Below are 26338 nucleotides of genomic sequence, written 5' to 3' on the forward strand. Positions count from 1 at the left end.
ATAATTGTGCTGTGTACTGATTAGATATTATCATTTTTAACAGAAAAGTAATAATAACAAAAAACTTTATAGATAATTTTTTCCCTTGATCTTCATACCGCCTCGTCAACCTGTAAGTATTCTTACTTGCTCCTTCTGTTTTATTATTCGTACTTTATTTTGATTTTTAAACTGATAATTGTTATAAATTAACTCATTAATTTTGATCTAATTTATTTATTAAAATAATAAATACTATCATATTTTTCAATTTCACTATACTGCCGCGGAAAATTTCTAACCTTAGCAATGCATGTAGCATAGAAGCACGCCGCAAGCGTGTTGAGAGAGCTCACGAATCCGAAGACCAAATCGCGGCAAGGAATGCAGCTCAACGAATCAGAACACCAGAAATTCGTAGACAAGAATCTCAATAACAACGTGATAAATGTCTACGACAAAATATATCGAGAACAAAAACGGTGCGAGAACGGCACAAAGCTACATTCATTCAGAGAACGCGAAAGAGAGAGGCAGCAAACCAGCCGTGGATTAACACGTGCATCATTCGTTCGCCTTGCGTTCGAATATGCAACAGACATTGATTATTCTGCACATCCTAAAATTGCAGTTGGTGCGGTGGACAAAAAATACCAATATTGTCAAGCGTTAAAATTTCGCAATGAAGCTGTAGTGTTAGCAGAAGAGCCAACACCGTGTTACTAGAGGAGGCCGAAAAGGCACGCGTTTTAACTCACGCAGGCTGGCGTGAGGAGGGAAGAACTATACTTACGTGAGGTCTGGAACATGACAAGGAATTAGAATTCAGAAAGTGGACGTAATTAGTTTGATACTTAACTTTAATCCATTAATGATGAACGTCGCTCTTGATAGTACATGAGTCACAATATTATCTGTTCAGAAGACATAGTAAATGAATATGGCGCCTTGCTAGGTCGTAGCAAACGACGTAGCTGAAGGCTATGCTAAACTGTCGTCTCGGCAAATGAGAGCGTATGTAGACAGTGAACCACCGCTAGCAAAGCCGGCTGCACAACTGGGACGAGTGCTAGAGAGTCTAGACTAGACCTGCCGTGTGGCGGCGCTCTGTCTGCAATCACTGATAGTGGCGACACGCGGGTCCGACGTATACTACCGGACCGCAGCCGATTTAAAGGCTACCACCTAGCAAGTGTGGTGTCTGGCGGTGACACCACAGAAGCAATCTGCATATGTTGTGCATCAGGAAAAGTTGTACTGTCACCTTTCCCTACTCCGCCTGAACATTTACGATCACTTCTTGCTGGCAAATCAGACAATTTGAAATTGTTTTTATGCAAGACACGCAAATTCAATTCTTGTTTTCAAATGACGTCCTTTGGGGCAACTAAAATCTGCGATTTCACATCTGATGAACATAATTTTGAAACTAAATTCAAAATCCAAAGCCAGGTGTATCATAAGATTGGGTCACTGATGTCGAGGCCTAATGATGATTCGAAGTTTCTCCAAATTTATTTTTCGGGCCGGTGTGAGGAACGCGTGACAACTGGGTGCAAGTATAATTTCATCGAACAAGCAGAAGAGAGAGCAATTGTGGAATTGATAGAAAATTTTTTGGAAAACTGTAATATTCAGTTGTTTAAAAGAATGTCTCCACAATTAAGAAATGACAACTACCAAATCGTCATAAAAGTAGACAAAGTGAACACGCTGGCAGGCTCAACGCACCAATCGTAGATGAAGTTGCTGTTATTACGGTTGGAGATCCAGATGACAGCAGACATCAGAATCACACGTGGAGACAGCACTGTTAGTACAATTTCAGACCTACACCGTTCGAATGACACACTTCAGTATCCTCCAATATTCTGGCAAGGGCAGGATGAATATCGCTTCAACATCAAACAGTGTGGTCCAGTTAGTTACTGGCACGTTTGATATTCAACTATTTAATTCATTATTTTATTCATTTTAATTTCTTATTCTTAATTTTTCTAACTATTTAATTACTCATTTCTTTATATTATGAAACGAATAAAAAAGTTAGTTCAATGAACTACTACGCGCACCGACTGATGACTAGACTTAATCAATATAATTATATCCTTCGATATCGTGAGCTGTACCATCAGTACGTTGTGGATATGTACGCTAAGATCGAAAGTGAATGTTTACAATTTATTAGATACAACAAGGCTAAATTACGATCGGAGGAATACATCCATTTACGAGATGCTCTTATCGAAAACATCGATGAAAATTTAAAATGGTTCAAATGGCTCTGAGCACTATGGGACTCAACTTCTGAGGTCATCAGTCCCCTAGAACTTATAACTACTTAAACCTAACTAACCTAAGGACTTCACACACATCCATGCCCGAGGCAGGATTCGAACCTGCGACAGTAGCGGTCGCGCGGTTCCAGACTGTAGCGCCTAGAACCCTCGGCCACCAACGGCCGGCGAAAATTTAAACACCAATGGCATCGGTACTGCATTTATATTACCTTCAAGCTACATCGGCAGTCCACGGAACATGCAGGAATATAAAATGCCATAACTTACGTACGTCGTTGCGGTCGTCCTGACCTGTTTACTACATTTAAATGTAATCCGAATTGTGATGGAACACAAACTTTGTTATTACCAGGCCAACAATCAATATATTGTACTGATACCACTGCACGTCTGTTCAAATAAAAATGCAAATCATTAACTGATTTAATCGTAAAACATTCAGTTTGTTGGCTGTATTGTATTGAGCGAGGTTTGCCCCATTCTCACATTTTGATTGGGCTTGAAGTTAACCCGTAACTGGTACACCTGGGTCCCAGGGACCCGAGCGAAATTTCTTTTTTCCAGCTCCGTGATGTGTGTGGTAGCACTGACTTCCCTCTCCCTGTACTCTCCTAACAATCAACTGGCTACCAGCCCACAACATTGTTGCAGGCGTTTCTTTGTTAGTTTTGTTTCTATAAAGGTGATCGGGTCCCGTGGACCCAGGTGTACCGTTAGTGAAAGTTTTCTTTTCGTGGCATTATTTCCGGTATCTTGGATTTACGGTGTAGTGCTTCAGAAAAATGAGCGAGGAAGATACTACAGATAATCTGAACGAACCATTGGACAGTGATATTGAAGACATAAGTGGAAGCGACAGTGACTATGAAATTAGTGAACATGAAACTGGAAGTGATGAAAGTGATGATGGAGACAGTAACAACGAACAATCTGGAACTAATTATATCTATGGAAGAAACAGATTCAAGTGGTCAACAACACCCAGCATACGTGGAAGAACCTCTCAAACCAACATCATTGCTCCAATTCACTTTCCTGGCATACGTAATGCAGCTAGACAGGTAACAGAAAAGACCCCTCTAGCATTTTGGGAACTACTTTTCAGCAAAGAAATGATTGCAGAGGTAGTACTCAGAACCAATGAAAAGATTATGTCATTGCCACCTGAGTCAAAAAAGAATTCTTTTTCAAATCTAACAGACAGTACTGAAATAAAAGCTGTCATAGGTCTTTGTTATTTGTGGGGAGCCTTCAAGTCAAACAACGAAGATCTGAATGGTTTATATGCTACAAACGGCACTGGTAGACCAATTTTTAGGGCAACTATGCCCTTGAAACGTTTGCTGTTTTTATTACGTTGCCTTCGTTTTGATGATGCAGCAACCCGTGACGCAAGGAAACTCACAGATAAACTGTACCACATCTCTTGGCTCTTCAATTCATTGATAGAAGCTTGTCAAGAAAACTATTCAGTCGGAGAGTACGTCACTGTTGACGAAATGCTTGTAGGATTCCGTGGTAGATGTCCATTTAGGATGTACATTCCATCCAAGCCACGGAAATACGGTATAAAAATATTTATTCTAGCTGATGCCAAAATGCACTACTGTTTGAATGCAGAGATATATTCGGGAAAATCAGCTGTAGCCATCCCGCGCCGTGTCCTCTTACCAACAGCTGTTGTCATGCGGTTGGTTGAACCAATCAAGGGAAGTAACAGAAATGTGACAGGGGACAACTGGTTCTCAAGTGTGGAGTTGGTCAATGAGTTGTCGAACTGTAATTTGACTTATATTGGCACCATGAGAAAGAACAAGGCTGAGCTACCACCAAGCTTTTCAACAGCAAAGGGCAGAAATGTGTCTTCTTCAATCTACGGATACTCTGGTTCTGTAACAATACTTTCACACGTCCCCAAAAAGAACAAGGTTGTCAACCTGATATCGACAATGCACCATGGAGAATGTATGGTGGAAAATAAGCCTGAAATAATCCATGACTACAATAAAACAAAAGGTGGAGTTGACGCACTTGACGAAAAGACGCATAATTACACGACTTCTAGAAGAACAAGGCGGTGGCCTATGGCAGTCTTCTACACTATGCTAGATATAGCAGGTGTAAATGCTTTTGTTTTGTACCATGGGAAAGAAGATACTGATGATGTGACACGCAGAGAATTCCTCATTGAACTAGGTACACAACTCATAAGTGATTGTATGAAAAGAAGATTGGATTCTCCATTTTTGAGAAAAGATATCCGAAATTCCATTTGTGATATTCTAGGCATGACCCCCTCCAAGGCATCAGGAACATCCCAGGTTCACAGTGAAGCTGGTGCTACTAAATCGAAGAGGAAAAGATGCTCAGTGTGCCCATCTAAAAAAGACAGGAAAGCATCCCGGGCGTGTGCCAGATGTCGAACACCATTATGTTTGGAATGTTCCACTGCTTTATGTCCAAACTGTTTCGGTAGTCTGGATGAATGAAATAACTGAAATGGACTGGTGAAGATGCTGTATAATTGAAACCTAATATTTTGTCATAATTTCTGCTATTTTCAAAGATCACATAGTCATTTAGCTGAGAAATGTACTAAAATTTATCCAAAAGTTGTGCCTGCAGAAATTTTTATATTGATTTTGAACTTTTCTTCTGGCTTACTGTTGTGAAGCATAGTACATTTTGTGTTTAAACGTGAAGTTTCAGTTGTCTATCTTACTATTTGTAACTGATGTGCAGGACTTTCCAAAAGTATATTTTTCACATTTCGTATTTTATGCAGTTTATTGTCCTTTTTTGTAACATCTTTAAGGTATGACCATAAATGAGGAATGTGGTTTTAAAACATTAGTAACAAAACATTAATAAAAGTTTCATATTTAAATTTCATTTAAATGTGTTTTTTTTACCAAAATATACTCAAAACTTGGGTGGGTCCCGAGGACCCAGATGTACCTTATGTGTTACAATTTATAGGTGTACCAGTTACGGGTTAAAATCCGCCCAGAAGAAATTAATCAAATAATTTTTGCTGAAATTCTGGATCCATTATTTGACCCAGAATTGCTTGATATTGTTACATCATCCACGGACCGTGCGGAGCTTTTAACATGACATAGCAGTGCATTGGAGATGGAAAATGTAAGAAGCGTTTCCCAAAACAATACACAAATGATACTATTACGGATATCGACGCTTATTCATTATATCGCCGCAAAACGCTGAGAACGGTGGCCACACATTTACAATGCGAATGTCAAATTCTACAAATCAAGTTGAAACTGTCAATCAGTGGGTAGTACCATACTCACCATTGCTCGTATTTTTAGTTTTCCCATACACGAAAGAGACCGTTCTATCCAGCATCTTGCAGTACATCTCGAAAACGGTCAACGTATACCTTTTATCGAAGAAAATATTCTCAAGGAGCACTTGAGCCACCAAAAACGACACTAACTGAATTTTTCACATTGTGTGTGTTCGGCAAATTTTCAAAAAAAAGGCCAACGGCCTTACCGCAGTGGTAACACCGGTTCCCGTCAGATCACGGAAGTTAAGCGCTGTCGGACTGGGCTAGCACTTGGATGGGCTACCATCCGGTCTGCCGGGCGCTGTTGGCAAGCGGCGTGCACTCAACCCTCGTGAGGCAAACTCAGGAGCTACTTGATTGAGAAGCAGTGGCTCCGGGCTCGGAAACTGACATACGGCCGGGAGAGCGGTGTGCTGACCACAAACCCCTCCATATCCGCATCCAGTGACGTCTATGAGCTGAGGATGACACGGCGACCGGTCGGTACCGTTGGGCCTTCGTGGCCTGTTCGGGAGGAGATGAGATATTGGCAAAAACATTATTATATGCCGATGCTCCACGTTTTTTATCCTGGAATAAATTAGGAAAAGAATGGGAGCCACGTAAACATGGAGAACCACACCCGTGGATCCGAAGCATATTTAAAGCCAAGACACTGGGACGACTTTATACAGTACATCGAAAACAACGTGAATGCTTTTTTTTTGGGTTTGTTGTTGATGCATATTCCCGGACCAACATCTTTCGAATTTTTGCGAACAGTTAATGGTAGTGTGTTCAGTACATATCAAGATGCATGTCGCGAGTTGCAGTTACTGGAAGAAGACAATCATTGGAATTTAACACGTGCTGATGCAGCGTTGACATGAGCCGTTACTGACGGCTGAGTAAAAAAATATTTGTAATCAATTTATGCTGACCGTTGACTCTGAAAAAGGCGATTTTTTTCCTTAGGCGCACCAGGAGGAACCGGGAAGACATTTTTAATATCACTAACCCTTGCGAAGATACGGTCGCAACAGAAAATTGCATTGGCAATTGCATCGTCAAGTATTGCTGCCACTTTGTTAGCTGGTGGGCGAAAGGCACATTCAGCATTTAAGTTGCCATTACACATTAATAACAAACCAAACCCTATGTCCAACATGAAAAAAAGAGCGGAATGGCTGCTGTGTCGCAAGAGAGTTCAATTATAATTTGAGATGAGTGTACTATGGCTCATAAACATTCACTCAAAGCATTTCATGGAACTATGAAAGATTTGAAAGAGAACGATAGACTTTTCGGTGGTAGTGTCTTATTACTGTCTGGTGACTTCCGGCAAACATTACCAGTCATTTCTTGCTCTATGGCCGATGAGATTAACGCATGTTTAAAAAAATCGTTTTTATGGTGAAGTATCGAGTCACTGACTAACCATGAGCATGCGAGTGCCGGCCGCTGTGGCCGAGCGGTTCTAAGCGCTTCAGTCTGGAACCGCGCGACCACTACGGTCGCAGGTTCGAATTCTGCCTCGGGCATGGATGTGTGTGATGGTCTTAGATTAGTTAGGTTTAAGTAATTCCAAGTTTTAGGGGACTGATGACCTCAGATGGTAAGTTCCATAGTGCTCAGAGCCATTTGAACATGCGAGTAAAATTGCAAAATGATCCATCGGCACAAGTATTTTCTAAGCAATTGCTGAAATGTAGTGTCAGGAGGGCTATGTGAGAGACGTTGAACGAATTCGAAAGTAAAGTTCTATGTACTGACTTGGCAGAAAATCCAAAGAAATTTTGGTCTTATGTCAAAGCGGTAGGTGGATCAAAACAAATTGTCCAGACACTCTGTGACCAAAATGTTACTGAAACAGAGGATGACAGACTAAAGGCCGAAATACTAAATGTCTTTTTCCAAAGCTGTTTCACAGAGGAAACCTGCACTGTAGTTCCTTCTCTAGACTGTCGCACAGATGACAAAATGGTAGATTTCGAAACAGACGACAGGTGGATAAAAAAACAATTAAAATCGCTAAAAAGTGGAAATGCAGCTGGACCTGGTGGGATACCAGTTCAAGTTTACACAGACTACGCGAAGGAACTTGCCCTCCTTCTTGCAGCGGTGTACCGTAGGTCTCTAGAAGAGTGTAGCGTTCCAAAGGATTGGAAAAAGGCACAGGTCATCCCCGTTTTCAAGAAGGGACGTCGAAGAGATGTGCAGAACGATTCATATCTCTAACGTCGAGCAGTTGTAGAATTTTGGAAGACGTATTATGTTCGAATATAATGACTTTTCTGGGGACTATAAATCTACTCTGTAGGAATCAGCATGGGTTTAGAAAAAGACGATCGTGTGAAACCCAGCTCGCGCTATTCTTCCACGAGACTCAGAGGGCCATAGACACGGGTTCCCAGGTAGATGGCGTGTTTCTTGACTTCCGCAAGGCGTTTGATACAGTTCCCCACAGTCGTTTAATGAACAAAGTAAGAGCATATGGACTATCAGACCAATTGTGTGATTGGATTGAAGAGTTCCTAGATAATAGGACACTGCAAGTCATTCTCACTGGAGAGAAGTCTTCCGAAGTAAGAGTGTTTTCAGGTGTGCCGCAGGGGAGTGTCGTAGGACCGTTGCTATTTACAATATATATAAATGACCTTGAGGATAACATCGGAAGTTCACTGAGGCTATTTGCGGATGATGCTGTAGTACTCGTATATCAAAAGGTAACAGTGGAAAATTGTACTGAAATACAGGAGGATCTGCAACGAATTGACGCATGGTGCAGGGAATGGCAATTGAATCTCAATGTAGACAAGTGTAATGTGCTGCGAATACATAGAAAGAAAAATGCTTTGTCATTTAGCTATAATATAGCATATCAGCAGCTGGAAGCAGTTAATTCCATAACTTATCTGGGAGTAGGCATTAGGAGTGATTTAAAGTGGAATGGCCATATAAAATTAATCGTCGGTAAAGCAGATGCCAGACAGATTCATTGGAAGATTCCTAAGGAAATGCAGTCCGAAAACAGAAGAAGTAGGTTACAGTACATTTGTTCGCCAACTGCTTGAATACTGCTCACCGGTGTGGGATCCGTACCAGATAGGTTGATAGAAGAGATAGAGAAGATCCAACGGAGAGCAGCGCGCTTCGTTACAGGATCATTTAGTAATCGCGAAAGCGTTACGGAGATGATAGATAAACTCCAGTGGAAGACTCTGCAGGAGAGACGGTCAGTAGCTTGGTACGGACTTTTGTTGAAGTTTCGAGAACATACCTTCACCGAGGAATCAAGCAGTATATAGCTCCCTCCTACGTACATCTCGCGAAGAGACCATGAGGATAAAATCGGAGAGATTAGAGGCCACACAGAGGCACACCGACAATCTTTCTTTCCATGGACAATACGAGACTGGAATAGAAGGGAGAACCGATAGAGGTACTCAAGATACCCTCCGCCACACACCGTCAGGTGGCTTGCGGAGTATGGATGTAGATATACATATTTGCAACGGTGAAATTGAACTGCATCAAAATACACAATACATCAGATTGCCAGACAATTTCTGCACTATTGTTAAGATAACAGGTGAACTAACTGAGAGTGTCTTCCCGGATATATTGAATAATTATTAGACCATAACTGGCACAGTAATCATGCTATTTTGGCAACAATAAATGTTGATGTTGACGAAGTTAATTTCCAAATGGTTCAAATAATTCAGAGCACTATGGGACTTAACTTCTGAGCTCATCAGTCCCCTAAAACTTAGAACTACACTCCTGGAAATTGAAATAAGAACACCGTGAATTCATTGTCCCAGGAAGGGGAAACTTTATTGACACATTCCTGGGGTCAGATACATCACATGATCACACTGACAGAACCACAGGCACATAGACACAGGCAACAGAGCATGCACAATGTCGGCACTAGTACAGTGTATATCCACCTTTCGCAGCAATGCAGGCTGCTATTCTCCCATGGAGACGATCGTAGAGATGCTGGATGTAGTCCTGTGGAACGGCTTGCCATGCCATTTCCACCTGGCGCCTCAGTTGGACCAGCGTTCGTGCTGGACGTGCAGACCGCGTGAGACGACGCTTTATCCAGTCCCAAACATGCTCAATGGGGGACAGATCCGGAGATCTTGCTGGCCAGGGTAGTTGACTTACACCTTCTAGAGCACGTTGGGTGGCACGGGATACATGCGGACGTGCATTGTCCTGTTGGAACAGCAAGTTCCCTTGCCGGTCTAGGAATGGTAGAACGATGGGTTCGATGACGGTTTGGATGTACCGTGCACTATTCAGTGTCCCCTCGACGATCACCAGTGGTGTACGGCCAGTGTAGGAGATCGCTCCCCACACCATGATGCCGGGTGTTGGCCCTGTGTGCCTCGGTCGTATGCAGTCCTGATTGTGGCGCTCACCTGCACGGCGCCGAACACGCATACGACCATCATTGGCACCAAGGCAGAAGCGACTCTCATCGCTGAAGACGACACGTCTCCATTCGTCCCTCCATTCACGCCTGTCGCGACACCACTGGAGGCGGGCTGCACGATGTTGGGGCGTGAGCGGAAGATGGCCTAACGGTGTGCGGGACCGTAGCCCAGCTTCATGGAGACGGTTGCGAATGGTCCTCGCCGATACCCCAGGAGCAACAGTGTCCCTAATTTGCTGGGAAGTGGCGGTGCGGTCCCCTACGGCACTGCGTAGGATCCTACGGTCTTGGCGTGCATCCGTGCGTCGCTGCGGTCCGGTCCCAGGTCGACGGGCACGTGCACCTTCCGCCGACCACTGGCGACAACATCGATGTACTGTGGAGACCTCACGCCCCACGTGTTGAGCAATTCGGCGGTACGTCCACCCGGCCTCCCGCATGCCCACTATACGCCCTCGCTCAAAGTCCGTCAACTGCACATACGGTTCACGTCCACACTGTCGCGGCATGCTTCCAGTGTTAAAGACTGCGATGGAGCTCCGTATGCCACGGCAAACTGGCTGACACTGACGGCGGCGGTGCACAAATGCTGCGCAGCTAGCGCCATTCGACGGCCAACACCGCGGTTCGTGGTGTGTCCCCTGTGCCGTGCGTGTGATCATTGCTTGTACAGCCCTCTCGCAGTGTCCGGAGCAAGTATGGTGGGTCTGACACACCGGTGTCAATGTGTTCTTTTTTCCATTTCCAGGAGTGTAGTTAAACCTAACTAACCTAAGGACATCACACACATCCATGCCCGGGGCAGGATTCCAACCTGCGACCGTAGCGGTCGCTCCGTTCCAGACTGTAGCGCCTAGAACGGCTCGGCCACCCCGGCCGGCTTATTTTCCAGATACAACAGTTGCTGCCCAGTGATTTGATGTTTTTGAATCAATCAACACAATAGTTGATGAAAACGAAGCCGTAAATTTTCCAATTTAATTTTTAAATTCTCTAGATATACCACGAATGCCACCACACAATCGTCGGTTGAAGATTGGTTCACCGATTATTCTTCGCAGTAATTTAAACCCACCTAGAGTATGTAACAGAACACGTTTCGTCAGCAAAAGGATCACCAGAAATGTTCCCGAAGCAACCATTTTGACGGGAAAGTTTAAAGGAAAAATCGTACTGCTGCCATCGTATTCCAATGATACCGTGAGAATCTCCAACACCATTTAGAAGGCTTCGATTTCCTATACGTTTCGGTTTAGCGATGACCATCAAAAAGTCTGAAGGCCAAACAATGTCTATTTGCGGTTTGTACTTGGAAAATACGTGTTTCTCCTATGGATAACTATATGTCGCCTGCTCTCGTGTGGGAAAACCATCAAATCTATTCGTGTTAGCAATAGACAGGTTAACCAAAAATATTGTGCACCAATTAGCGCTTAGACAATTTAAAAACTTTACATTGTTATAATTTAAAATAATGGAAATAATAGTTAAAATCAATGTTATCTACCTCATTTATAAAATTCAATTTTTATATGTTATTATTTATTAAGTATTTTGTAAATAATTCATTAATTACAAAATATAGTTGAATTTGAGATGAATAAAATGTAAATTTAAAACTTGTTTCTTGGCCTGTGGTTAATTTCAACATTTTGATACTTTACCAATCATTTTCAGATTTTTCACTAAACTATTCTCAGCTTTATTAGTGAATATTGATTGGATTAAAAAGATGAGTACAAAATTAATTCAACCTATTACAGCTACTGATCCACAGCAATGCGTGGCTGGGTCAGCTACTATTTATTATGAATCTTTCTGTCGATGAAAGAATTGAACTAAGGACACAACGCCTGTCTTCTGTTTGTAGAAGGAAAATTTGGAAACAGTTCAGCATCTCCGCTTTTGGCCTGCTACCGTCCTCTTCGATGCTACTGGCAGTATCTACATGTGAACAGAATTTCTGTGGGTTTCATGAGAAGTGTTTCGATAAGATGTATACTTTATTTACTCTGATATTATTGGCCGCGAGGTATGCCTTTGCACTGAAGTGCAGTGGAACAGGCACCACCACAGGACGAGGTCTGGTCAGCTATGACGCGAAGGACGTTAAGCGGCGAGCTCGCTCCCACGACCCAGGTGTCCGCCGGCCATCATCGACAGCTGTGTCCCGTCCAGCTATCGACAGCTTCGATCGCAATCTTGCCTTCTCTTCGTTAAGGCGTCGTCTATTTTTGGCCCATCTTAATAACCGCAGAAAAAAAAGGACCGAGAGTTGCGATGCATGCGGCGCGGTGAACTCGTGATTGCCACGGCGTCTATTAAAGAGCAGAATGGCGACACGGACCCGGAAAAGTCACGAGTCGGCCGCTGGGTGCAGGGAGTGTGGTGTTCACTGCAGTCAGTGGCCGTTGTGCTGTTAGCGCACAAGAGCGAGTGAACACTCCAACTTTTGACACCTTGCGAATTTATTGGTTAGTTTTGAGTGCTGTTAAAGGTAACATAGATGCGGTAAATTGAAATACACGGCACTAAATCTACGGCACTAAATCTATGGCACTATCCTACATTCCTCCTCTATACTCGGTGAAACTCCTGAACTGATTCATAGAGTTGAATCTTTCAAAGGAGTGAACAATCAGTGATTCAGAAAAAAAGAACGGTAGCTCCAAACGTTTCCCACAGCAGAGAGAGAGAGAGAGAGAGAGAGAGAGAGAGAGAGAGACGGAGCATATCAGCGGCGCCTCTGCTGGTCAGAGCACACTGCACGCCACACAACACAGCCGGGGCCGGCCTCTGCCCTGCTTCTGTCTTGGCTGCCTGCATTGTGCAGTGCCCCATTGGATTTTGTGTTTCACATATACCGTGCCGTCTTTGTGCTTCCTCTGCAGCGTGCAGTGTCTGGCGCAGCTTAACTTAGCATCGCACTCCGTCGGCTATCGTTTCAGTCGCACGTCCTGCCCTCTGGGCAGTTGATGCGAGCAACAGGACAGAGAGCCTCCTAGCGGAGAACATAAGAACTGCTTGCAACAACCTGCTCGCAAGAGAACGGACGATTTGTCTCGGAGCGGGTGACTGGTGGCCGTTCACCGCTCCCCCCACCCTCGGAACTCGCCCGCTCAACGCTCATCCCACCGTTCTCGACTCTAGCCAGAGCGTTGAGCAAAGCAACTCAGGTGTCACTCTGGTCTCAGCTCACGCAGTAATACAGCTCGCGGCTCGACCTGCTTGACTCAGCGCCTCTGCAACGGAGTTCGTCTCTACAGGACATTGTTCTTCGTAGTAATACCGCCATGTATATTACATTATTATGTTATGTATACATCATTTGTTTTTATTTTATTGTTATTTGTTTAAACTGATCAGATTAGGTCCCTGACGACTCCTCTTACTATAGGATTTTTATTATGGACACTCGAACTTACGCTTTAATTACGAGCGAATCGATAAACGTATCGCAAAATGTCATACACCAATATTTTCCTTGTTTTATTCTGCGTAAGGTTATATGCAGCACTTTAGTCTTACAGTCAAATTTATATATTTTTTTTTCTTATTCTGGTACGGATTTTGCGTTTTTAGGTGTCTTCGGAAGGAAACGTTCACTTTAAAAATATATGGCTTGCGATGTATTTGTACGAGGTTAATGAAATTTTAACACATTATAGCCAAATATATAGTTAATGTACATCTCAAGTTACAACGTTTTCCGATTACCCAAAAAACCACGATGGTGCAAAATAAGTCAATAATCAAAAACTTTGTCATGTCGTGGACATTTCAATAAACAATACAAAATTCTTACTCATTATCTGTGTTACTTCAAAATAGGATCAAATAAGATGAAAATACAGGTATAGTACTGGAATAAACCAAGTTTAAAGGGCAATGTGCCTTCCATTTATTTTCTTTTGTGAATGAGTGGTGAGTCATGGAAAAGAGCTAGCTCATTTCAGGGAGTGAACGGTTCTGATCCGATCTCTGAAAAGAACAGTTTTGCCCATCTCTAGTTACCTCACAGGACCAAATACATGCGCATTTGACAAGCGACGTGCGCGGTTGACGGCATGCACAGCTGACCTCTTCTACTCAATTACAAGTTTACGTCAGTGCCAGCAGGTGGCAGCACACTACAGGAGGCTTCTCTTGGCACATTTATTTATGAAACCTGGTAGTCAAGGGAAGGCAGGACTCGGTTACAATTGTGGACAGGGCCGTAAATAGTTACTATTGGTCGCCTTTTATTGTTACACACAATTTATTTTAAACCAGTAATTACAGACCCAACAATAAAAATAAATCCACACATTATTAATGAAGGAATAAACAACTGTGTAAATAATAGTGTTTTCAGTGAGTTACAATTTAGCAAATCATGATTAAATACAAATACAGTAGATAATGTTTTGAAAGCAAGTCACTGATCTGGGAAGGAGGCCTTACACGCCAGGAATGGCAATAAATAAGGTTCTAAAGGCTTACTGCGTAAATACAAATGCCAAATTAGAATTTTAAGGCAAGTGACCACTATCACAGCTGAAGGCCTTACACGCCAAGGATGGCAATAAATTAAGAATTGTTTAAGAACTCGCTGCAATTTACAACTTACAGGTATTGAAATATTAAAGGTAAGTCGCCACAAACACAGCAGAAGGCATCAGACCGCAGGAATGGGAGTAAATAACTATATTGTTTCTTCAATTTCCATTTCTATGATGGCAACCTATCAATTATCTACCTATATTGAAAATGTGAAACGTTTCTATGATAGGATTCCTCATATAATGTGTTACTTGTCATAACAAATTCATGGGAAATTACAATATTTGTATTGAAGCAAATTAGACGTTTGTTTTGTGCGTCGTCTGAGGCCCTGGGGTGGTTCTTTCCCGGGTTTTCCCACTCCCAGCTAGACCTGAATAGGAGATTTTTTTTTTTTTTTTTTTTTTTTTTTACCCAAGGACTTTGTTATCTTCATAACACACAACACCCAAGTCAAGTAGGGGAGTAGGAAAGATAACTGAAGTAACTACAGGGATAATAACTTGTTACTTAGTACAACTTATCCCAGTAAAATACTAGTGCCTAGTTAAAAGAGAAATATAATAATACCGATTTTAAATGGACTCTAGATCTAAAAATGTGGATAGTGTTCGTAGCTTGCCAAGGGAAAATAACTGCCGCATTTATTGGGGGCCATGTGCCATACCCATGACGTTATTACGAAAATTTGCGAAACTAGTGCGACTATATAAGAACAATCGTAATAACGAAAATACTGATAAAAGCCATAAAGACGATGTGTTGTGATTGTTGCAGTGAAATATTGTAAAATACAGAAAAATAACTATGAAAACTACGGATTTCAAGGATAATCTGTGAACAAAGACAAAAATGAATAGACAGTCCTCCAAGGGCGTACCCAGGATCTGAACTAGGGGGGCGGGGGGGGGGGGGGGGGTGTAGGTCATACTAGTCTCAGGAAACAATGACTCGAGACAACATACAGCACACACCTTATTAAATAAAACAGTAAACCAGTGAAAAACTGCTTTTAATAATCATTTTAAATACAAGAACGACGCCATTGAGAATTCGTGATGAGAATGGTATGTGTTTGTTACTAGTACTGTAAGAAAAAGCATTCTTATGATAATAATAATTAACAATATAAATGTGTAAACTTGTTTTCCTTTCAATAGTGTAGGGAAAGGCATCCCATAATTATTACTGAATATCTTGAGGCTTTCATATAAGAAACTGATTTTGTTTCAAAGACGCCATTACGGGCGAGAACATAATTTCAAGTTTTCTTTTTATTACGCCACACGTCTTAAAAATAGGAACTCACTCGCTGATAATTATCTGCTTAAGTGTTTCACCTGAAAGTAAATTAATATTTCATTGCAGACACAGTTTTTTGTGTTAACCTGGACCAGTCTGCACGGATCAGGTCTCACGATTCACTACATAAAAATAGTTGTAATTCAGATGTCAATAGAAAATAGCTTTCAAAAAATTTTAATCACTGCTATAACAAGGTTTCAATGCGAACCTCACAAATAGCCCAGAGCCTCTTCTCTGTAACAGAACAATGAAGCTGGTCGGATTTTAATGTGCGCGACAATTAGCTTTGCTAAATTTCATGTCTAATACGTTAAACACAAGCATACTAGACTGCTTAAACTCGCAGTTGAAAAGAAATTAACATTACTCGCGCAACAACAAAAACATTTCACGTAACCGTCAAGATTTTCGTGCATTTTAACACAGCATTTCAGCTTCGTGTTTCAGAGCGTCACCGTGCGTCTGCAAATGACGAAAGGCACGTGAAACATAATATTCTGATAACGACAGGCAGTCAGAAAACTAAAGTGTGTTGGGCCAAGACGCCCAAGAAAAGTACATTTCTTTTTTTTGAAATAGCAAAGCTCAATTAAGGCGTCTTTAATGGTGTTGCGCTTTCTAATTTGCAACCTTTCATATCAGGGAACATCATTACGTGTTAGTAGAATTGAGTATTCTGCATTTACAACTGCATTTACCATTGATACTGAGAATAAGTCATCTTAATTAGTTCTTGTGCTACACGAACATTGACAATAACATCATACAGTTCGGATAGTAGTACACTGAGGTATATAATAATACCGATTTTAAATGGACTCTAGATCTAAAAATGTGGATAGTGTTCGTAGCTTGCCAAGGGAAAATAACTACCGCATTTATTGGGGGCCATGTGCCGTACCCATGACGTTATTAGGAAAATTTGCGAAACTAGTGCGACTATATAAGAACAATCGTAATAACGAAAATACTGATAAAGCCATAAAGACGATGTGTTGTGATTATTGCAGTGAAATATTGTAAAACACAGAAAAATAAATATGAAAATTACTATTATACGAAAACTACGGATTTCAAGGGTAATCTGTGAATAAAGACAAAAATGAATAGACACTCCTCCAAGGGCGTACCCAGGATCTGAACTGGGGGGGGGGGGGGGGGTGTAGGTCATACTAGTCTCAGGAAACAATGACTCGAGACAACATACAGCACACCTTATTAACCAGTGAAAAACTGCTTTTAATAAACATTTTAAATACAAGAATGCACTTGTACAATCCGATAAAACATGCAGCATTTCTTATTAAATAACACAGTAAACTAGTGAAAAACTGAGAATATTTTCTGGGGGGGGGGGAGGGCAGATAAAAAATCAAACACTTTCAGGATATCAAGGGAAAGCAAACTGCAAATGCAAAACAATCTCTTCCAAAAACTGTTAATTGTAATTCTAAAAAAGTGGTCGTCACTTATGAATAATCTTTAGATACATACAGGTATGGCTGTTCTATACACATTTCTGTAATTTTCTTTCTTTGTCGAGTATTTTTAAAAACATTTCATGCAGCATCGCACTAGGAAATGAATGCAAAAATTATCATCCATCTCTTCCACGTTCATTTGAATCCTCGCCATACTCCCATCTCTAAGTTATACTCCTCATGAAACATTGTTTACAGCCCATATTCATTGTGTTTTCCCAAAGACGTCACGCAGTGTCAAGTATCAAGTTACAACGTCAAAAATGTAAGGCAGACATACTCTTAAGAAGCAAAATCGGATTCCAACTGTTTTGTAAGTTGGTACATTCACTACGTTTTCAGGCGAAATCTTCTGAAAGACAAAAACCGAATTTCGGAAACCGTTTTTCGCTGTCGTGTTTACATGTTAAGGTAGGAAGCGCATTTGCGAGCCCAGTAAATACGGTGCCTGGAAAACAGCTGTTAAGAGTTTCTGATTTAGTCAGCACAATCGCTATTTATCATGAGATGAGGTGTAAACAGCTTTAGTCTAATATTTCTACTTATCCTTCACTGTACAAAAATCCACTCTGTCCACACTAGCTCAAAATTTTTAAAAACAAGATGTATCCTGACAATTGACGCACGTTTGAAAGCGGCTGCGTTTACATGGGAGCGAAAATCGATTGCGAAATTTAAAATCCGGCAAGAAGAAGCGGATTTCCAAAAGCTATTCTGAAGTGTGTACAAAACCACCCAGATGCGGTATTGGGAAATTTGTTTACAAAATCCGGTTTTGGGAGCCTCATGTCAACGGGGTGAATGTGTCACTGTCATATTCTACAATGTACCGCGTGTTTTCTTTTTTCTTAAATCTCTGGGAGATGGAATATCGCTTCTAGTTCTCCAACAGTCTTAGAAAAGCTATCGCTTATGAATTTTTTGATGTAGCTGCTTTTCACTCTAAGGCTTCCATTTGTTACCAAAATTACGTTTGCCCTACTATCTCCGATGAACAACGGATCTAACAAGATTCCTGTATTGTGTTCTAACCTAAGAGCTCTTCTTGTAACGGAATATCGTTACCGTGGGCCATGCGAGAGAAGACTATACACGCGAACTGCCAGGAACGGGGATTAACTCGGATACACCAAAATAAGTGAAACAAATTTGTAAATTTTGACTCGGCTTTTAAAAGTAGTCTGTCGACGTGAAGAGCGCCAAGGAATACAAAAATAGGCGAAGTTATCAGTTCCCTAAAACTTTAAAATCACAGAAGGGAAGACTATTACATGAGACATTGGGGATGAATTATTGATCAGCAGCTACCTGCTACAGTAACGAAAGCACTGAACACACTTTGTGAAAGTACAACAGCTTCACGACCGTTCGTTCTGAATTTAAATGTACAGTGTTGAATACTATTGTTAAGATATGGCAACAGATGATAGACGCCTGTTCGGTGACTAATACCTGTTTCTCAGGGAAACGGTTACGCTATGAAGCCATTCCAGTCCACAATTATGTATGTATTAGGCGTTTGATTGTCTGACAAGCGCGATCGTGGAACCCGATTGATGCGTGGGTCACATTCCAGTCGGACCAAGGAAATTTGAAGTCATCATCTCTCTAAGATGCAAGGAGACGCCAGGAACGCCAAGTGGTTCCCCATTATATCGGAAGTTCGCTTTCCCCGGCTAGCTAGCTGGTGTACATTAGGGACCCGCAAGTCGTGTCCAGTCGAAAGACTTGCATCTGGCTAGTGACCAACAACGAATTATTTAAGCAAAGATAGAGGCACACTATGATGTGAAAGTCTACTTGTAAATTTCAAAACTCAGCTTTAAATGATGCTAGGGACATACAACTCTTCACTAATCGCTCCCAAGTGATCATGAGGACAAAGATCACTTATGGCGCGCACAGTCATTTGACGTCCTTCTTCCCGTATTCCATACTTGGATGGAACGAGAAGAAAACCCTAATAACTGGTACAGTCCGAAGTACTCTCTACTATGCACTTCATTTTTCGAATATATATGTGGCTGCAAATCAACAATCAGCATCTCATGATTTGAAATATACAGGATGTCCCCAGAGGAGTGGTCACGATTCAGTTCCTACGATAGTTCCTATCATTCGAAGCAAAAACGTCTGGTAAACATTGCCTCTATAATGCGTACCTTAAGTGTTCAGCAGAAATGTGTTTTACAGTCACGAAGATGAACAAGCGTTCATTGCTCTTAAGGTATGCACTTTAGAGCTCATGTCTACTGTGTTTTTGGGATCTAATGTTTCTTGCCATACCCCTATATATTGACCATTCCTCCTGGGTCAGCCTGTTTTTTACATACGTATGTTGCAAATGCTGAAAAGTTAACATTACTAATTTGCAATGTCTCGTTGTCAACATTTCATTAGAATATAAATGCCTTTCAGATGGCATCAAAAGCAATTGTTGTTCCTGCAGGGTCATTCGCTGATCAGTCCAGATGAAATTTAATTTGCGCAAATTATCAAATTACAAGAAAATTTCACAACTACCACAACATACAGGCAGTGAAATGCGTCCTGCCATTCTTAGACGTAGTTTAGGTAGTCAACTATGTAATGGCGCAAAATTTTGTATATGTATGCACGTAAATAAATCAAATGGATAGAACATGGACAAATCTATTTTTCTCCTTACGAGAACACCGGGAAATTAGGTTGATAGTCTAGAGACGTTTTGAGAGTTCATTTGCAACCTTATCTTTCTTTGTATATTTCACGAGGTCAGAAGCAACCCAGCGAGAGACAAAATAATGTGATTTGATTATATATCGTATTTACGTGCATACATATATAAAATTTTGTGCCATTACATAGTTGATTACCTAAATTACGTTTAAGAATGGCAGGACGCATTTCATTGCCTGTATGTTGTGGTAGTTTGATTGTGAAATTTTTTTGTAATTTGATAATTTGCGCAAATCAAAGTTCCTCTGGACCGATCAGCAAATATGACCATGCAGCTTTAACAACTGCTTTTATTTATTTCTCTGATGAATTTTTGTGCTCACTGATAGAATCTGCTATTACTGTAACATTCAATTTCCCATATTTGTTCGAATTAGTTATTCGGTTTCGAACTTAAATACGTATGTACACAAATGTCCATCCAACTTCTATCAAATTGTGGTACCAAGTACATAACTAGGTTCAATTACATTCTGCTACTAATTTAAACATTCGGTGTCCAGATATACGATTGCTTCATTAAGGAGCATCAACAGCTTAGTACCTTTGGAAAACTATTGTTCTAGAAGGGTGAATAACTAAAGCTACATGAGGTACAGTAACAGTAATGAATTCACTACGACTGTATGAATTAATCTAAATTTTCTATCTTGTCTGGAAAGAAAAGAACTTTACGTAAAAGCTTGACTCAAATTTTGGTAAATTCGAGCCCAAATCACCACCTACCAACGGGTTTAAATTTTCCTCAAAGTTAATCGATGTCCCCTCTCGTTCCACACAGCACACTCCACTAAACGAGGTTCAATTAATGTCGTGTAATAGAAATCTTACCCGCTATATCGGGGTAAGCAACATTTGCGTTGCACTGCCCACATGTTATGTATTCAGTATCATGCACTAGAACCATGCAACCACGTCTCGCAAAAAGGCCACCAAAGTCTCCAAAATATCTCACTTATTCTACATTACGAGAGAGGTCCAACAACCATGTACATCAGATAAGCACTGCCCGTTAAACAACCATACGCATGTGGCACCTGCTTAGCAGTGTCTGGGGGTTGTCAGTAACGCTAGAAAAAGCAGTTAGAAAAATAAGAACCTACCATCTCACCGTCATAGAGACGGAAGCATGCTCAGTGTGGACACCTCTGAATTTTGTGTGAAACCACAAAAATTCCTTAGGCATGCCCTGAATGCATTTTACTAATTGAATTTTAATTACAAGTCAACCACCAAATGTCAGCTTCCAACATGACAAAAGAAATGGTTATCACATTCTTGAAAACATTTTCGCGAAACTCGCTAATATTCTATGCATAAAATTTTATGCTAGATATTAAATAAAACGTTTATTGTTCGGGAGAAATGTAAAGTGTCCTACACGCGACTATGTAGACTACGCTGGTCTGTTACGGAAAGTGAAAAGACTTCGATTTTTTGATGGCGTTACGCTATTTGATAAGCCAGCGTAATTTACGTGACACATACGTCGGCATTTACCTATGTTTGACATCTTCGCGTTTCAAATAGAGCTCCAGCAACATTAAATAATAATTAACGAACCACCTACATTACAAATGCTACATTATTTCAGAAGAATCGTAGCTGAGTGAATAAAAACAGGAATGCAACACCTGTATACCAAAGGCTTAATGACAGATTTATTTCGGAATTCTTTCAGCTTTTCAAAAACAACGTATCTCCAGTAAAACGAAAACAAACATGCACTATTCAACAGTACTACCGGAATAAAGTACATGTATAGGAGTTGAAACTCTGCGTCTGACTGATTAGTGTAAATGTTTCCCGGTAGAAATCTCACGAATGTGGCGCTGGTGTAGCAAGCAGTTGTACCATGGCGTCACCGATTCGGGCCTCTACACACGCACCAATTTATCGGCCGACCGACCGCCCAATTTCGCCCCAGCCTACACACATTCCAACCGACTGAACTCGGCGATTACAACACCGTCCTGTTGTTGTGATATGTTTAGTTAAGTTCATTGAGTTTATGTTCTACGAGATCCCGATTGGTTTTACACAGAAACAGAAGCGGGGGTTTGTCTTGGCTGTTTTAGGGGCAGCAAGACCGAAATTAAAAAAAAAAAGAAAGCCGAGAGAAGCTGTCCGCAAAGTGGCTAATGCAAGGAAAGAAATTCTGTTACTTAATCAGCTGTGAGCTAATTATTTTCGTAATCGTCTAAGTAATGATGAAAAGTGCTTTCCGGAGTTGTTGGAAAATCACCAAACCATTCTTAACGAAAAAGAATACGGTGCAGACGTGAAAGAGGCTGCAAGCTTGCAAGGAGAGGATGTCAGTTCTAGCCATTGACCAAAGTTACGAGAACCTCAAATTTAAGTATGTAGAATAAACGACGTCCCCTGTAAGTTTAACAGCCCGCCAGAGTGGCCGGGCTGTTCTAGGCGCTTCAGTCTGGAACCGCGCGACTGCTACGGTCGCAGGTTCGAATCCTGCCTCGGGCATGGATGTGTGTGATGTCCATAGGTTAGTTAGGTTTACGTAGTTCTAAGTTCTGGGGGACAGATGACCTCAGATGTTAAGTCCCATAGTGCTCAGAGCCATTTGTAAGTTTAACAAATAAGTTTCGAATTAGAAGGAGAAAGGCAACAGCAGTATCAGCGCAGATCGTCTAATAAATACAGGAACAGAATATAAGAAATGAAGCATTTAACAGCTGTTAGAACTGTAGAAATAGTTCTACACTTTGCTCTTCGGAGTAGAAGGTGTGGATGTAGCCTGGACTTTTGTAACATTTCTAACAATGAAGCTAGTATGTTTCATGAATACTAGTCCACCAACTGTCTGTATTTCGGTCTTATTTCCGATATGTATCGGCTAAGATCTAATCTATCTGTGATTCGGTTTCTAGATTTCATTTCCGCTAAATATCGGAAATAAAACCTATAAACTTAAATACACAAGGCTGAGGACTCTTCTCCTCTCTATGTGCCACACGAAACCTTACTCAAAATAAAAAAAAGTGCTTCATTTGATGCATAAATATTGGTTTACTTGTGTTCCACAAACAACTGCAGTCTAAATTTTTCCAGAAACTCTTTCTTTAAAATTTTATCCGCCTTGCACCCTGTCGTGTGTATTAGAACAGCATTTAGTCCCGTGCGCAATGGCGAAAGACAAACGTTTGTTGGGCGATTGACACTACATCGCTACACAGAGCACAATTTGTTGGGCGGATTATACTACTGAAGTATTGTATTTAGATGAATCCACCTATAAGCATCTAGATGCTGAATAAATATTGCTTCTTGTTTTAAAAATATATGTGTGCGTGAAAGAGCTAACGGTAATGTTAGTAACAGTGAGACACGACAGTCACGCCCTCTACCGTTGAACGCACAATGACGAGCGCCTCAATGCTATAAATTCCCGCCTGAGGTAAATCTGATTGTAGTCTTGTGGTGATCACAGGTTCCTTAACAGCCTGGTATGTGAAAGTTCGCAGCTTTCATTGCAGAGTTTAACATTGGTGATTATAAGTAACTGAATTTTATATGTGAGTGGTAATTGTATGTTTTAATTAGTTTTAGCAACCCAACATGTGCGAATCAACCGTTATGAAGTCCGAAGAAGGAAAGCCAGTCCAGTTTGAGAACTCTGTTCCAGCAGCACCTGCTGCTGCACCGGCCCAGCTTTCTGCAGCTGGGGAGGCGCCAGAGCAGACGTACAAGATGGCTGAGCTGCTGAAACACTGGCCAACGGTGGTAATCGCTATCCAGAAGAGCAGAGATGCGTATTGCTCTGTAAAGCAAAAGGCCAGCATTATCACCTGGTCACTTAACTTGACCGAAAAAGTTGTTGCTTCGGTTCTCGAACTTGCAGAACGCAACCTGAGCAGCTTGCGGCCAATTAGTCAGTACGCAGACAAAGCAGTTAGCGAAGGCGTGGTAGTAATAGATAAGAAATTTCCCGTAGTGCGGGAGTCGCCGGAAAAGGTAACTGTTAACAAATGTAAACTCCGAAATGGTTATATCAAAACCTCATAACAAATCTTTCTCCATTTCAGCTGTACGATGCTGTCAACCAACACATAACGAAGATAGTGCGCCCCGCACTACATAAAACCGAAGCGATAAGCGAAATCGGCAGGAAGAAACTTAACAGGGTTGCTAAAACGATAATCGAGAAATACAACGGTGCGATCAAGATCATGGACAAAGTGGAGAACAAACTGATCTGCGCAGAAGTTGAAGCAGCCTCTGGTGAGTTAAACATGCGGAGTTGTTAGCGGTAACAATTAATATCCAATGAAACAAGAGAAGACCGACTTGAGACTTCCTATTTATCTACTCATTTTCCACAAATTCATGGAAGACGTCTTTATTCTGGAAGAAATGTTGTGTTCCGTGCATTACGTGAATAATACTACAAAAGCTTCAATTTCCTGTTCTTTTTTATTTTCTTCCCTCCAAAGAGTAGTTAGCTTAAAAATGTTTTATTGCACCTAGCAGCAAATTCGGACACTGAAAATTTTTTTAACTTTATTTGTAGCGTCGAACTCCTCCACGCCCACACCGGCATGATGGCCAACTCAAAAAAGCTAATACTGTCTCTTAGATACTGGTTTTCAATAACATCGGGAGACCATAACGCTTGGAAGGCGGATTTACTGTAAACTTCGTTCACTATTAGTACTCCATGAGGACGACGAAATGTGTAAGCAGTAGCGCGTACTTCTCAACCGTTATTGAGAAAATTGTAAGAGAATTTCGGTCGTGAAATATATACCTGTCCTACTTTCAACACATTTTCTTCACTATTTATATTACTATTGATACAATGGGGAAGAATACGTGTAATCAGATGAACTTTTATTAAATTTATGTTATTTAGCAGTCTACAAATTGTCATTGTCACTAATAATATTCATAACTATCGACTAGTAAGCGACCAAACGCAAAAAATAATACTGAAAATGTATGCTTGCCCGTGTCTTCAAAATTGTTCGTATTTAATCGAAAGACAAGACGAAATTACTTCTCGTGAAGACTTGATATTACATTGCCAATTAGCAGCACCGATATTTAAGGAAATACTGCTTTATGCATGGTTTGCTTCCAATTATCGGCTGAAAGAGAGGTTTTTGAAAATATTACCGAGGTTTGTTTCCCCACGGAAAACCTCGCAAGACCGTGCGTATACGGAAACATAGCAGCTGTTGAATCCATCTGTTGCAGTTTAACTTTGTTTTCCATGTATTTTATGAAAATACTATCTTGCAACTTGTACCCGTAAGTCGAAAGCGACGATTAATTGGACATATAATGTGCCTGTGTGCCTCCTAACATTCACACACATTCCAACATTTTTTTTGAACATGTCGTTTGAGGCTACTTCCAGGTATAAGGGATGTCTCAAATCACGGACAAGCATACTTTTCACTCACTTTATACGTTCAGTCGTTTCCTAGTCGATAGTCACAAATATATTATTTGTGTTAAAAAAAAATTGTAGACTGCCAAATAAATTTGTAAATTTATTAATTCGTCCGATTACACGTAGTTTTCGTTATATTAATTGTAACATAAATAGTAAAGAAAATGACTGTTGAAAATAAAAAAAACTTACGAACGGGATTCGATCCAGTGATAACGCGGCTTGTATGCTAACAAGTTTTTTGTTCCGTATCGTTTGTTGCGTTTGGTCTGGGCGGACGTCACAGGACATCTATTGAAGTTCATCGTCTTCTCCTTAGATTTTTTATTACGGAGGGCTAGCGCCTCTCCGACCGAACACGCTAAGCTACCGTGCCGGCATCCACTCGGCAGCCGCCGCTTTGTGATAAAAATGGCCACGCACTGGTATACATATCACTGAGGGCCGAAATTATTTTGCGATTTTTCTCAATAACACTTAAGAAGTACGCTCTACTGCTAACACATGTGTTGTCCTCATGGAGTACTACCAGTGTACGAAGTTTGAAGTAAATCCGCGTTCCAAACGTTGTGGCCTTCTCTTGTAAGTGACGTCTCGCAAGATATGGATACCGTTAGGTTTGCACGTGTCTAGTTATGGTTGACGATTAATACTTTCTTATCTGGAGAGAAATTGGGTCGAAAGTTGAACAAAGGGTAACTGTTTAAAGAACAGAGGAAAAAGTGCACGGCAAGAGCCAAGGAGGGAGGGGGAGGGAAGGGACGGGAAACTTCGAAGACAGTTGTGGCGGGTTGTTAAGTGCAGCAGCGGTTTTCTTGATGCCTGCGACAAGTCATGCAAAGGTAGGCATTGTTA

The 26338-nt window shown here is 41.2% G+C and overlaps 1 long non-coding RNA gene and 1 pseudogene across 1 annotated transcript in view; both read left to right on the forward strand.

Moving 5' to 3' along the window:
* Positions 1 to 26338, forward strand: part of LOC126484635 (uncharacterized) — a 50395-nt gene that overhangs the window by 22143 nt on the left and 1914 nt on the right. The window contains exon 2 of the long non-coding RNA XR_007587895.1: positions 24114 to 24309. This is a non-coding gene — a long non-coding RNA (uncharacterized LOC126484635). The remainder of the gene's footprint in view (positions 1 to 24113; positions 24310 to 26338) is intronic.
* Positions 5785 to 5902, forward strand: LOC126485406 (5S ribosomal RNA; annotated as a pseudogene).

This window comes from Schistocerca serialis, chromosome 6 (assembly GCF_023864345.2).
Source record: "Schistocerca serialis cubense isolate TAMUIC-IGC-003099 chromosome 6, iqSchSeri2.2, whole genome shotgun sequence".
NCBI classification, from domain to species: Eukaryota; Metazoa; Arthropoda; class Insecta; order Orthoptera; family Acrididae; genus Schistocerca; species Schistocerca serialis.